Below are 14,737 nucleotides of genomic sequence, written 5' to 3'. Positions count from 1 at the left end.
AGGATTCTAATCATTCTTCTGAAACTTAAAGAACCTCGAAATTCTCAAATTAGTGGAACAAGCATTTAAATATGAGAATTAAGATACCAGTAAACAAAAGAAAAGAAAGATCACAATCTGCCCCCCTTCTGATAGAAAGAAATAGCCAAAAATTGGGGTCTGTTTCGATTCGACCATTGCATAGGGTTATTTTTATTTGATTTAGCGGTGTCATTATGTATATTAACACTAGATTGCCCAAGAAAGTTATTTTGACTGCTTTTTAATTTCAATTAGAAAAACAATTATGTATATGACACAATTTCTTAGAATTTTGTGACTTTGTGTACAACATATAAATGCGTTTATTAATCATTGTAGTTACCTATATTGTCCAAAAGCAGAAATTTTGACTGCTTGGGAAATTTTAAATAATCAAAAGACTCTTATTATTGAATCGAGTAAATTTCTTATATGACCAGTTCGGCTGTGCATTGAAATAACACTTTTCATTTTTTCTTTTTTCGATTACCGACACATGATAATTATCATGTATATTAATGGGGCACGTTTTCGCGGGAGACAATCGTCCACGGAGCATAATTTAAGTCGTAACGCGACCAAGATCGGATTAGCCCGTTTATTATCTTTTCGTCGAGTACACGGTTCTCGAGGCGGTTCGTGTACCCTCGTCCCGGGCGAAGATTTCGCAAAGTTCGGGCAAACAGGAAGTTTTGCCTGCGTTCCGAATACCCTACCCACGTCGCAGGTTTAGAACGGTCTGAAATTTCTGGACTTCTCTATCCGCGGACGGGAGGAGGAGGAGTGGGGCAAGGTTGGGAGAAATTCGTTTTTCCGTATGAAGAAGCCGGGAACTTCTGCGGGAGCTCTCCAGGAAGTTGCCCCCGAGACGACGGGGAAATTTAATAACTTTACGAACGCCGCGGATTACCGACAGCGAGATTCCGCCCCCGTAACGCAAATATCGATGACGATCGATGGGATGGCTGTCCCCCCCACGACTTCCAGTATATATTTTATCTCGAGCGTACGCTTACGGGCGATTATTTAACGTTAATTTCATTTGTTCGATCAATTCGTTGCGTGTTGACACTAGATTTTTAATTCCATCGAAACAGTTAAAAATCTCGTTCCCTTTATTTCACGAGTTATTTCGATTTAAATTAATTTTCGTTCGGTATCGAAGCTCCGGTGTTCCGCGAATTTTTACGTTTGCTTTTATCTCGTGTATCGTTCTTGAAAGATCGCTCGAACGCTTTAATTGAGAATCGTCGATTCGCCAGCGCGATAATTCGCAATCGATCTTGTTATTCTGTCATTTTGAACTGATTTTCGAGCCTGGTGCGCGCAATTTCGAAACCGAGATAGGATAAAACGAATGTCGACTAATTTCGAGCGTGTCGGAACGATGATTAAACACTGGAATCGCGAATCGTGATCGCGATTTTTGTATCCGTTGTCCATCGAATGCTCATAACAAATCTCTGACGTTTCAAGTACCCATAAATGCCCAAAAAATTAAATCAAGAGATAGTTTCACCGAACCCTCGACAACATCGATCGACTATCAGTAATTTACCAAGATTTTCACTAGCTTAAATTTCTACCGTAACTCTGACGTATTCTTGGCCCTCGAGTATTCCAAAATCGCATAAAGAAGCAGGTTCACCGAACCCTCGAGCTATAATAGATCCAGAAGTACGGTGAATGAGCCATTTTCGAATTGTCCATTACGCGAACACTGATCCCTCCCCGTTGAAACGGGATTCAAACGTGGTTTCCAACGGCATACACTTTTAATTCGCGTGCTCCGGTCAGATCGATGCGGCGCGAGAATTGAGACGTTCTCCATAATGGCGGAGGGCGCGAGTACCCTTTTCATAGGCGAAACCGGGCAGGGGCGAGGGGTTGAAGGTAATGAAAGCGAAGAGGAGGCATGGAATGCAATTTGCGCGGTCCAGGATTAAGTCCAAGTTTTTCTCTTTACGGCCCACCTTTACTCGCTTTTTATACGCTCTTAACCCCCCGGGAACTGTTCTCCACGCGTACGCGTGTTTACAGAAACCCGCGCCAACAGTCGATACATCGCGTAACCTCTCAAGCTTACCCTTTTCATTCGTTTTTCAAGCTCGTGTTTAAATATACAAGTAATCAACTTATTACTCATTAACGCTGGAACTATCTACGATTATGGTGCATTTATTTCTATCGAAGAAATTAAGTTATTTCGGGGGGAAATAGATCGAAAATATGGGATAATGATCTTTTCTCCGAGGATTCGGGTTAAGAAAACAGTGTGGAGGCATGGTATATTCGAATTAGGATCGCAAGTTTCCAGCGATGGCCAGCAGAGGGCTACGCTCGACTTTCACTTTTCTCGCAAGTACACGACCTATTCCTATATAACTTTTTATTTATATACGATTGACAGTACTCTCCACTATGGAACTAAAGCAATTCTCAAATTCAACGATATTGAAGAAAATTAATTCGAACAGACAAATTTCAAATCTCAAAGGGAGCGTAAATTCGACGGTGTATCGTATCAAGACCGTCCCCGCCTCTCCATTGCGAAGTTGAGAAATGGTACTAGTTTGAATAGTTTGACAATTTCTCGCCACAATAATAGACTATTTTACAGTTTAAAACTACAAACTGATAGAAGAACTGTCCCTCAGATCAAACATAAATCAAGGAACTTTCTCCGCAAAACTTGCACAGAAAACTTTAATGCAACCTGTACGAAGAAAAGATTTTCGCACCGTTTCGAAAGTAAACTAATTACGACTCCATAGTAGACTAATTTGGTTGATAAATGTTAAATTTTACGCGCCAACTTCGCAAAAAATGACGAATGGCCATCTCAGGTGTTCTGTTATTCGACAATTCCAGCTGGAATCGCAACTCGATCGCTGCTCGAACTGCCCCAGGTTCAAAGGAGGTCGAAATCATCCTGCCTATTACCGAAAAAGCCCCGGATTCCGTGGCCGTCGACTGAAAGCGAGCCGGGGAAACCGCATCCTCGAAAAAGGCGCGTAATCGCGAGCCACGCGCGCAGGAAACTTTGCCTAGGATTTTCCCGCGGGAAACGGTGATCCATCCAGAGAAGGAGTGGGGGGAGGAGGTTCTGGTCGTTAGAAAATCCTGCCGGATCGATCCCCTTTGCGTCAAAGGGTTCTGATAGAGGGAGCGGAACGGCCGCAAAAACGTAACGAGATGAAAGGAGAGCGCGAAAGACGGGCCGCGTTGGAATACATAAATAGAAATCTCGGTTTATCTCTCTCCATCGGGCTTCCAACGGTTCCCCTCTCCCCTCTGCGGCCTCCCCCCCCCCTCCCTCCAGGTCTATCCTCGTGCAAGCTTCTTCTCTCGCGCGGTGTCATATATACGCGAGCTAAGCGGAGAGCGCCGGTAGTCTAGACGGAGTGTCGATTTTTGCCGCGGCACCAAATTAGAAACCCCTGCAGGATCCATCGCGCGGTTCTCCGTCCTCCTCCTTACCCCCCCTCACTCGCCCCCCACCGTTGCAGACGTAGCCGCCTCTCTTTTTTACTCGTAACCCTGTCCATTCGTCCAACGTCTCTCTCTCTCACTCTCTCTTTGGACTCTTCCTCCTACGAGCGTGTTTTTCTCTCTCGTTGCGCGCGGTATCTACATACGTATCTCGTGAGAACGCGTGCATGCGAGATCGCTTTAAAGGGGATGAACAGACGGGATCTCCGCGAGAAGTCTCGCCTATCGTCGGTCCGCCACGACGTTAACCCTTTGCGCACCAAATTATATTTCAATTTTCTTGCTAGTAGCTCTTGTTTTCGCTCTCGATTCTGGTGGAACCGTCACGCGGGCCGATCAGGTCGCTGAAGGTTGTAAGTCTTCTCCCCACGAATCGAATGCGTCTCCACTACCCAACGCTTTTAAGTGTTGTTATTTGAAATTTACGTCAAGTAAAAAATAGGGCAATTGAAACGAATAGAGGAGCAAGCAAATTTAATTGAATATCTGTTTTATGTAAATTATTGTTGACAAAGGAGCTCCTCAGATAAAAACTGTTGTCGAGTCAAAGGGTTAACGCGTTACCGGTCCCGGGGAAATATTCCTGTTCGGGTAGGGTCCCGGAACGAGCGGGGAATGTTTTGTTTACTGGTCCACGTTTGTAGGAACGTAGATATTTCAGCTTGTTTACGCGTCCATTGCAAAATGTAACACTTCGTCTACCGTTGCACGTATATTCTACTTACGCGTGTTCAAAGAAGCGATTCGAACAGTTAATATTACTCGACCGTGAAAGCAACTGCAAATAATTATTCGTACACACGAAAGAGCAAAAGAAAGCTAAATGTAAATTAGTTCGTTGCCTTGTACACTTTCAGACGCGTAACCGCGAAAATGTTTGCTCGTATTAAACAATTCTTTGTACTCCACCGACACCGTAGATAGGTTCTAGTGTTCTTTAAATAAAATTTAAACTACAAGCAGGTATAAATTGTTGCAAAAAGAGGAGATTTTTTAACCCCTTAACGTTCATGCCTGAGTCTGCGTTGAAAAATAATATTTGTTTGATCCACTGGTTCAAGGGATGATAATGTTTGTTTTCCTTCGAATTATACGTTAGATACAACATTGTAATTAACAAAAATTGTATTTTTAGAAACAAATTCGATAAAGAAAACTGATCATTGTTGGTTGACTCGAAAAATATGAGCGTTAAGGGGTTAATAGTGGGTAATGAAAATTATTATTTCAGATAAATTGGAAAAAGAATTTAAAACACTTTCGAAAGAGTGTACGGTCTCGAGAGATGGAAAGAAGATATTTTTCCAGACGAAAGTTTCATTTCAAAAGTTAACACTTTGACTACCACGTCAGGATTTATATGGAACTCGAAAAATTAATTCTCAAGCTGAGATGTCGAAGGAAATAAATTTGGATAGAATTTGTGAATTTTATCGAGGTTTCGGAAATAAGTATTGAAAAAAATTTGAACTTGAAAACTTGAAAAATAAGGTGTACGATGAGCTTCCAATTACGATGAAAACTAACCCAGACCTAACCCAGACCTAACCCAGATCTAACCCAGACCTAACCCAGACCTAACACAGACCTAACCCAGACCTAACCCAGACCTAACACAGACCTAACCCAGACCTAACCCAGACCTAACCCAGACCTAAGCAGTGAACCATTATCAATCAGAAAATTGCATCGAAGTTGCCAACTCTTGTTAAAATATAAACAATCTCCCAATCTTCAAAGCCCATCGAACGTATAATATTCACAGTCGACAAATAAAGACAGCTTTTCTCATCGAACGAAGATGGAAGAATTTCTAATTTCCAGAGTTCGAAGGGGAAGTTCGTTGAAGTCTGAAAAGGGGGTGGGATGGTCTCGATTATGGGGTGGTCCGATATTCCACAAAGTGGTGCCACCGGGCGGGAAGATTAGGCGGTAACTCTGAAAGCTTAGCTCGGCCTTAGCGTTAAGAATGGATTTTACGATGATCCTAAGTGAATGCAGCCTCCGTCGACTTTCCGCGAGATAAGTGCGATCTTAGGGAGTAACTCTCCTAAGTTCCTGTTAACATTTCAATAACGCGACAGGTCTTACAGTGATTTACAATCGTCCTTCCATCGCGACGAAACTTTGCAACACCCGACGCCTTTCGTTTCTTCGTCCAAGCTCGAGAAGTCTGTCGGGGGAAATTGAAATTTAATCGATTCGACTGTAATTAGAATTAATGTAACAATTCATCAACGATTAACGAGCACTGGAGCAATAGTGGCTAGGCAGGCTCGAGGAAGAAGAGGATCTTTATGGTTCTGATCTTCTACCTGAAGTCTCTTCGGAAGATTTATTAATACTACTTCCAAAAAAGAAGAGATCTTCCTTGCACCTGTCCAGCCGCTATAACTCTCACTTATTTCTTGATGGATGACAGGTAGCTATTACCTCGAATTTAATTAATCAACGACGCGGCGGTCGTCTTGTCCCGATGCTCCTACTCTGTGCACTCGATGTAAACGAACGTTACGAAGATTCGAGAGAAAATATCTGCGTTAACACATTGACTGTCACGTCACCTATGGGTGACACTATTTTTCACCAAGGAGTTAAAAAAATTCATTCCCAAGATTGGATGTAAAAGAAAATAAAGCTAGGTAGACAAATTCTTGGTATGCTAGTTTCCAATTGTCTAAAAACAAAGTTTAATTTTCCTTTTAATTTCAGGGGTTTTGTCTGGCAGTCAACGTGTTAAATGGGAGACAATCGAGCTAATCGAGTATTCAACATGGTCGAATTATACTTGCACAAACAATATTTAAGTATTCGTGTAATGTTTAGATGGTCGGAGTGAATGATATTGGAATTGGTCGAGATATTCGAATCCAGAAAAGTCGTTGAACAGCTTCGAAGCTCTGATCGTAAATACTGCGTTCTTGGAGCTAACCGGATCACGCCGGGCGCTTTTCTCTCGTCATATTTTCCCGTTCATCGCGTAACGAGCGAGACCCAATTCACGTCGGCCGCTCCATAAATCTCGCGAGCGCAATAACGTTCTCTGTGCCGTGGCGTTTGCGAAATCACCGTTCAACCCACGTATCATCCGCGCCATACCTTCCCCAGGTACGCGGGGAACAAGGTGAGAAACGAGCAAACCGACTCCATTCGCTTCCATGTTAATTCAAGAAGACGAATCCATAAACACAACGAACGTCGGGGGTTCATTCTGCTCGTTCGATATCAAAAATTAATTACAAAAGTAACCCGAAGGAGTTCACTTTCTACAGAAAATACGTTTTTCACGGTATCTATTGGAAATAGGGGGTGGAATAAAAAAACAAATTTAGGACAATATAACTTTTCGCTACTAAGCTTTATTGATACACTTGGAAGGTACGGCTACACAGTTCGAAAGGAACATACAGAATAAGAAGGTCAGTGACGAAAAATTCGTCCCGTACCCTTAGACCCAATCCTAAAAGTCCTAAACTTTGTCTAAACAAGCCAAGAAAGGGACACAGGATTTTGTCACATAAAGGAAATTTTCTCTTTTAGAAGAGAAAAACCAAGAGTATCTTTATTCCTCCCGTGAGGCGGCAAATTTAAAATAACAACCGACTAGGTTGCGGTAAAAAGTTTTAATATATCCATTGTTTCGAAGGGCACAGTCCATCGAGAATCCATCAAAACTTTTATCCGTGGCCGTAAGAAAAAGAGCGCTAGAAGGGGGTAAATAGAGTATTATTATCGTCAGGTAAAAAGTAGCAGATTAGGTGCAACGGTAGGAAGATTGGCAGCCTCCGACTATCGGTCTTGTAATGGAAACGGCATGTCGTCGGTGGGAGGTGGGGGGTGGGCGAAAAAGAGATACGCTTGGAAAGGGAACGCGAGAGGGAAGCGTCGGCTTTCTTCGCTCCCCTCGAGCGCGTTCTGTTTTTCTTCCAGCCTGTAGAAGCAGTTAATGGTTTTCTTTTGGCCGGCTGCCTCGCCGCGTTAATGCTTCTGCCGCTTGAATGGAGCCCCTCCCCTCTCCGTTCTTCTTCTCCCCGCCTCTGGTTACGAATCCCCCACCCCTACGGGTTCGACGAAATTCTTCCGGGAGCGATTCTATCGACGAAGAGCCGGCGCGCCTCGTATCGCGGACATCGACGCGAATAACCTCTCGAGGACGCTCGACGCCGGCTCCTCCATTGTAACCGCGTCTAGCCTCCTTCTGTCCTCGCCGTCGACGCTACGCTCGACCTGGAACCGGTCATCGAGACGTCGAGGATCCCCGGGCGAACGAAAACCGACCTTTCGCGAGTCTCTCGACAGCTTCAACCGCGAATCGATCATTTATGCAGACTGTGAGTTTTTTGGGGGGAAAATAGATCGAAAATATAGGATAACGATCTTTGGAGGCATGGTATATTCGCATTAGGATCGCAAGTTTGTTTAGGGAACGAAGAGTACACTGTCGCGAAAGTTCCAGCGATGGCCAGCAGAGGGCCTCGACTTTCACTTTTCTCGCAATCACTCTTTCTTTTTCTTAAAATATTAAGAATTTATATACGAGTGACAGTACTCTCCACTATGGAACCAAAACAATTCTCAAATTCAGCAATATCAAAGAAAATTAATTCGAACAGACAAATTTCAAATCACGTGTATTGCGTCTAAAAACAGAGTTGTCTCTAAAGGAAGCGTAAATTCGACGGTGTATCGTACCAAGACCGTCCCCGCGTTTTCATCGTGAAGTTCGCCGAGTTAATTTTTCAGAGCGACGTCGAGCGTCGATTCGCGGTTTCGTCAGACGACGCGGGTATCGAATTACGCCGGTGTCGTCTGGAAGTGAACGGCGGGGCTCGTGGCTGATTTAACGAATCAGTTACGTCGCCGAGATACGAATAACGATGGCCAGACAACGCGACGCTTCTCGGTAACCCCCGACGAACCATCGCCAGAGAGCGTCTTCTAATTTTAAACCCGGGGGGCAGCTCAGTGCCGTAGCGATCCGGTCGCTCGAGCGCGTTTTCGCGCTACGGTCATTCCGCGTTTTCTTCCTGATGCCGGAATATCTGTTCTCCTCGCGTCTCACGACCAGACATTTTTTTAGGGAATTTTCTCGGAACGTTTCCACGCTTTATTACGTCGCGATCGAAATGTCTCGACACCCTGGTTGTCTCTGGATTTTCATTTATTGCCACGGGGAACTATTCTTGTATTTATTACAGTTTAAAAATTCCTAAAATAGCGTCCAAATCTCTTCTTACGAGAATGTATATTGTTTTATAGAAATGAGCAATGATACATGAAACATATAGTAAATTATTCAATTTCTTTGAATATAGAAAAGTGTCTTAAGAGACTTATTTTCAAGTTCATCGATGATGTTCCAGGTGTGAAAGAGCGAGAGAAGGAAGAGGGTTGGGAGCCCTCGAGAAGTGGGATTTCTTTTTTTTTGCATAGTCGACGCATTAAGGCACACTCGATGGCCCTTCTATTCGACCTTCTTCGTTCCTGTCGCGGGTCTGAATGGTGGCAGCGGTGCCATTGATGGGTCACGGTATTTATAACCGTGCGAGCTCACGAGGAACGGGAGCTTTTGACTACCTGCTGTACGCCCGGAAGTTCTCTCCGCTGATATTTCGACGAGTACGCCCGTGGACGCGGAAATTCGCGCTTTGAGGCGAGTGACCGGTCGGAAAAACGACGGACGCCATAAATCCGGGCTGTTTTTCACCGCGCAGCCCTCCTTTGACCAAAAGGGGACGTTCGTCTTGCTACGGTCGTCGCGGCGGAGTCCTCAAAAGACTGAATATCCACCGGACGATAGAGTTTCTCCGCTCGTGCCAGCGAAAATAGCGAGCCTTTCTTTTCTCGAAACCGATGGAAAATGTTTTGGAATAAACGCGGAATACGCGGCGTCCATTCCTTCGTTCGAATCCGTTCATCTTCTAGTTAGATAAGTAAACGTAACAGTTTCGAAAATTAATCTTTTTTGGTATGAATGGTTTCGACGATCAAAGAAAAATTGCGTCGAGTACTTTGGTCGAAATAAAAACCTGGTATAATTTTTGATGATCGTATAGTTAATGGTCGTGGCTGGTCCGTCAATTTCGTCGTGCGTTTTTAATTCGTTCTTTAACGAACCGAGGCGGTCCATAAGATCTGCCGAGACTTTAATAGAGCCGGTGACATTAAATTTATTTTTAATTACTTGGCGAACCTCCTCAGGTGACGCAAGTACTGCGCAGATAACTTTCTTACGGCTAACTTTCTTCCCCGGGTCCTCTATCAACGAAGATACTGCTAAGTAGCTCGGGACAGAAAACTTTAAATTAATGATCGATCATTTTTCGGTTATGAATATCGAGGGAAATACGCGGAAATCTGGATGTATTAATTCGAAGAAGGCTTGCGTAGATCTTTTTCTAATTTTATTCACGTCACGATTCATTCATAAAATAAAATTCTGTTATACAATTTTTCCAAGGTTATCGATGTGAACGAGTCTGTGATAGAAAAAATCGTATCGTAGATCCTTCCAATCGATCTTCCTCTTTGCTAGGTTTGACCTATAACACGAATATCAAATTCATCCCGGATTGTAGACTTTCTCTATGGAAATTCATATTTTTATTAATGGAATCAACGAAGGGTTGTCTGAACTTCTTTAAGTATTTCTTATATATTTGTTGAAAATTAAAATTGCCCACAAAGATCTTCTACGGACACATTGTTGGAGAAAGACCATTTTTCCCTGAAGAATCGCGATTTTTTAAATATCCAACTGCGACTGGTTGGGCTATTTCGTGGATATAATGTCGTTGTTCGTACGCTCGATCGTCGGTGCTTTAAGACGCGAAGAAAACGTGTGCAAACTCGCAGTTAAGTCGGGTCAATCCCGTATTTAACTCCTATCGTTGGTTGTAATCTTAATACAGAAGGGAGCGATAACGCGAAACGAGCAGCGTCGCGTTAACTCCGGGGCGTAATTCCGGGGGTGAGTTTCGCTGATCAACGAATATCCAGGAGGTCCCCGGGGGAGAGCTCCGACGTACCGCGTCCCGATAGACTATTCCTGAGAAATAGTCTGGATCCCGTCCCCCTATGGGATTCCCAACTCTTGCGGCTGCTCGTTAAGCCACGCGGATTTTCCTGGTCCGCGCAACGAACACCGCGTCCCTCGTGGACCCCGACGTTTCGACAACTTCTGACCTTTCCGAAACCCGCTGTTGGGATCTTCGCGGTGACTACGAAACTACTCAGTTTTGATATCCCGTCAAACATTCTCGAGCAAGCAACGACCGTCAAAAACTTCGAAACGCCATCGAACGTTGCTCGGGAGATGAGGGAGGCGCGATCAACGTATTCAGGGTCGCTATTTGGGAACCCTGGACGCGAATAAGTGCTTTCATCGAGTTACTCAGCAATTCGCGAAGAGTGCTTGTAATAGAGAGACAGGGACGTTGGAGCAAGTAGAAAGAGCGAGCAATGGTCAGACATTTATCGAAATTCTGACTTCGACCCGGTTCGTGCTGTATTTAGATTAGACTAGTTACTCAAAACATGTCCAATATAACCTTCTTCAGGACCAAATTGTTTTGTTCCTAATAATCAGAAATGCAAATTAACAAATTAACAAATTAAAAAATTTAACTATGAACATACATTCTTAACTCTAGTGGTTGCTAGTATAATGTAATATTCACACTTAACCCTTATATGGACTGTATATGGCCTTCTACAAATTATACGCCAATGTAGTTATTTGAAAATTTATTTAATCTTCCATTGGTTCATTATTTTTTAAATGCTTCAAAGCTGATTTCCATTTACCAGTTTGGTAAAAATCACCATCAAGCAAAATAATTCAGTTGAGATCGAGAGTCCACTTAAGGGTTAAAAAATATCATGAGAACTCTAATCTGCAATAAAAGAAAATTTCTAAAATAGTGTCTATTTCCCGCTAAAAAAACACTATATATTCTCGTAAGAAAAGATTTGGACGCGAAATTTGTTGAGGATTGTAATTAGGAAAATGGTCTTGCTCTTTTAATAATCGTGATACGTCGAAAGAATTCAGCGCAATAAATAAATAAATTGGAACAGGGACGCGTCGTTTAGGCGAGGCGTTTCAGCCTCGTAGTCGTTGCGGTCGTTGATTTATCCCGTGCAATAAACAGACGCGGAAATAAAGGCGTCGCGTTTTATTTCAATCTTGTCCCCGAGGGTCGTTGTTCCGCTCGCCACTCAATGTCCAATTGCGTTCCTCGTCGCCGCGAGTAACCGTAATCGCGCCCGTCTTTCCCTGCCTTTGAGCCTCGAACCGTTATCGCGAAAACAACCGGCCGGGGTCAACCGTTTTTTACCCGGTTTCGCCCTTTCCCGCGCCTCGTATATATTTTTCAGCCGCCCTTTGAGCCGTCGTTCGCGACTCTCGCGCCGGCTGCCACGGTCAAAGCGACGGCGATATTGCGTCGTTTCTGTTTGCACGGTGCGTACCGCCGCCCGGAAAATAAACCGCCGTATTATTCCGCCTGTCTCTCCGGCTAAGAAGAACTCGAGCGACGCCGCGGACAGCGCGAATTAATCGCTCGACTCTTCGTCGAAAACGTCTGACTACGCAGCGGCTTCGACTACTTGAGATTCTTTCTTTATCCGTGCAATACCATTTGGCATACGATTTTTATTTTTTTTGTGTAACACTCTACAGGATTATTAGCAACGCATATAAATGCGTAATACAATTAGATTATCTGAATAAACTTATCGATAGAAAATTATAAATTACAGAAAATCAGCAGCCGATTCAGATTAAATATATATACAATGCTTCTCTAGGAATTTGAAAATAACCATTAGCGAGGAGATATGGCATACGATTTCGAGTTTGGAAGCTGATGGTATTCGATACAAAATTATATAGCTAATTATGCCCTCTTCATTATGAAACGTTGAAGATATTTCGTTAGTTGTTAGTTGAACTATTATATAAATAGACTGTTGATTTTTATTGATAGAATCAATGAAATGGGAGCTTCGTAAAGGGCAGTCTCAATCCCAAAGTATAATAATTCCTATCTTATTCTATATTGTTTTGAGAATTCCACAGACTATTATAACCGTATTATTACCTGATATTTCATTATTCTAACAGACATGAAATTAAGGTCTTGGCACGTTTACGTAACACATATAAAGACGATAAAATATTTTTCTCCCACACTGTACGAACAAAAAATCATCGCCTAATAATTCTTAGATAACACAGATTTTAATTTATTGGAATTTATTTGCTTTGTGAATTCTCGTATCGAAAAGTTTATTACGGAGTAGCCTGTGCACGTTTTCACGTTGGAATCTGATTCGACGAGAGATGAAAAGTCGCTGGGGGATCGGATTGCGGTTGCAAGGTCGCGTTATTCGTTCGTCATCTTGGAAAAAGGTCAAACGAGGACGGGTCGACGTTGGGCTTATCGGAACAAAGGTCCCGGGGCTCGAGTGCCCGAGGGTTGTCGTTCGTTGTGGCGGACGAAGAAAAGAAACCGTGGAGAATCTGGTATAGTTCTCGGGCAAGGATGAAGTGGCCAGCGGGTGAAGTCCTTTGGAGAGCTTTCAAACCACACCCGTCCGCCTCTGTCGTGCACCTAATCTCGCCTAACCATCGAGCCGCTTCCAAAGGCTCTTCCGCGAAAGTCTCGTCGCGACTGTATATCGCGGTTACGCCCTGGATTCGTCAAGAGCCAACCTCCGACATCCACCAGCACTCTTCACCCACGATTTTTCCTCCACGTTTGATTTTTTCCAGCCTACCGTAGCCGCTCACTTGAGAATCTAACACGAAACGTTCCAAAATCATCTAAAATTCAGTTGGAAGAGCAAAATCCTCTACTGGGGGGGGGCAGAATGGATATTTTCAACGATTATAAAATGTTAATATTCTATGTATTTTTAGTTACCGGTGAGATAAATGCAAATCTTGGAAGGGGCGGTAAATTAATAAAATCGACATTTTCGGGAACAGAGTACGAAAAAATGTAACGCTATTTCCCGCGTATACGTACCTACTTTGCATATATCTCGCGTATGCATACATTTCGCGCATAAATCTCGTACGTTTTTCGCATATCTTACGTGCATAAACATTCCGGGATCTAGTGCGCGGAGCAATAAAGATTTCTGTCGTTGTTTACGATGGCCAGCGAAATTCGTCATTCCGCCCATAAAGCACGTTTTCGCGATAGTAATGCTATTAATCATCAGCTCCTACTACACGAGACCTTGACCAATAGCGGAACAAACGCTTGATTCAACAAATATTTGATATTTGTTTAAAATTGAATGGTTCGATAATAAATTACGGAGCACTGAAATGGAGAGATTTCGTTTTAAATGTTAAATTCGATTTCGTCGATTCGTCAGGATATTTGTGGAGGATCGGTGGCCAGAGCTGGTCGAGGATACGTCTTCGGACCGATTTAAATCTAAGCAGCGTTGGCAAGCACGCCTGGGTAGCAAGGCTCCGTCTTTTTCTGGCACTTCTCTCCGTCGTTGGACGGGAATTTCTGCCTCTTCTTCGTCGTCCCGCGGTTTTCCTCCGTCCCCGTGCGACGCGGGTGACTCATCGGCCCCGCGGGAACGGAAACCGTGGACCTTGTCGCGAATCTAAATAAATACGGACACGCGCGCGAAAACCGCGGCGCGGAAGGGAGGGAGGTTGTAGGGGGTGCGGCCAGCTACCGAGACATCGGTTAGAAATGCGTGAGTAAGAACCTTAGGCCGCGGTAAATTTATATCGTCGTGCCTCTTGCCCGTCACTGCTTCACACTGGCTTTCCACGCGGTATGCCATTGTTCCTCCGCCATCTTTACGCGAAAACAATCTTTACATCGTCGTACAATAGCTTTCTATCCCCCTACTCGAGCTTGAAACGGAGTCCATAGTTAACCAACAAATTATTACCTTAGACGTGTTAACGAACCACATGAGATATAATTCTCAAAATATATAGAAACTGTCACAACATTGTCTCACCGTTTATTATAACTCGTAAAACATTATACGAAGAACTAAGGAATTATAAAAATGAACACGAATTAGTTATGGGACCAAATTTCGGAAAATTTACACTATTTTTACAAATTAACTGGGAGATAAATGTACAAAAAGAATCAAATAAAGGAGGGGACCTATAGATTATTAAAACTACAATTTGACAATTAAAAGAATCATCGTACACGTACACATATATAGG

The 14,737-nt window shown here is 43.4% G+C and overlaps 1 protein-coding gene across 1 annotated transcript in view; it reads right to left on the bottom strand.

The window, feature by feature from the left end:
- LOC122398875 (protein vein-like) overlaps nt 1-14,737 on the bottom strand; it is a 339,794-nt gene that overhangs the window by 96,911 nt on the left and 228,146 nt on the right. The gene's annotated exons all lie outside the window — the stretch shown is intronic.

This window comes from Colletes gigas, unplaced genomic scaffold, assembly GCF_013123115.1.
Source record: "Colletes gigas isolate AHSC1104 unplaced genomic scaffold, ASM1312311v1 Colletes_gigas_Sc00002, whole genome shotgun sequence".
NCBI classification, from domain to species: Eukaryota; Metazoa; Arthropoda; class Insecta; order Hymenoptera; family Colletidae; genus Colletes; species Colletes gigas.
Note: the sequence above shows the minus strand (reverse complement) of the source record. Positions and strands in the feature narration are given on the sequence as shown.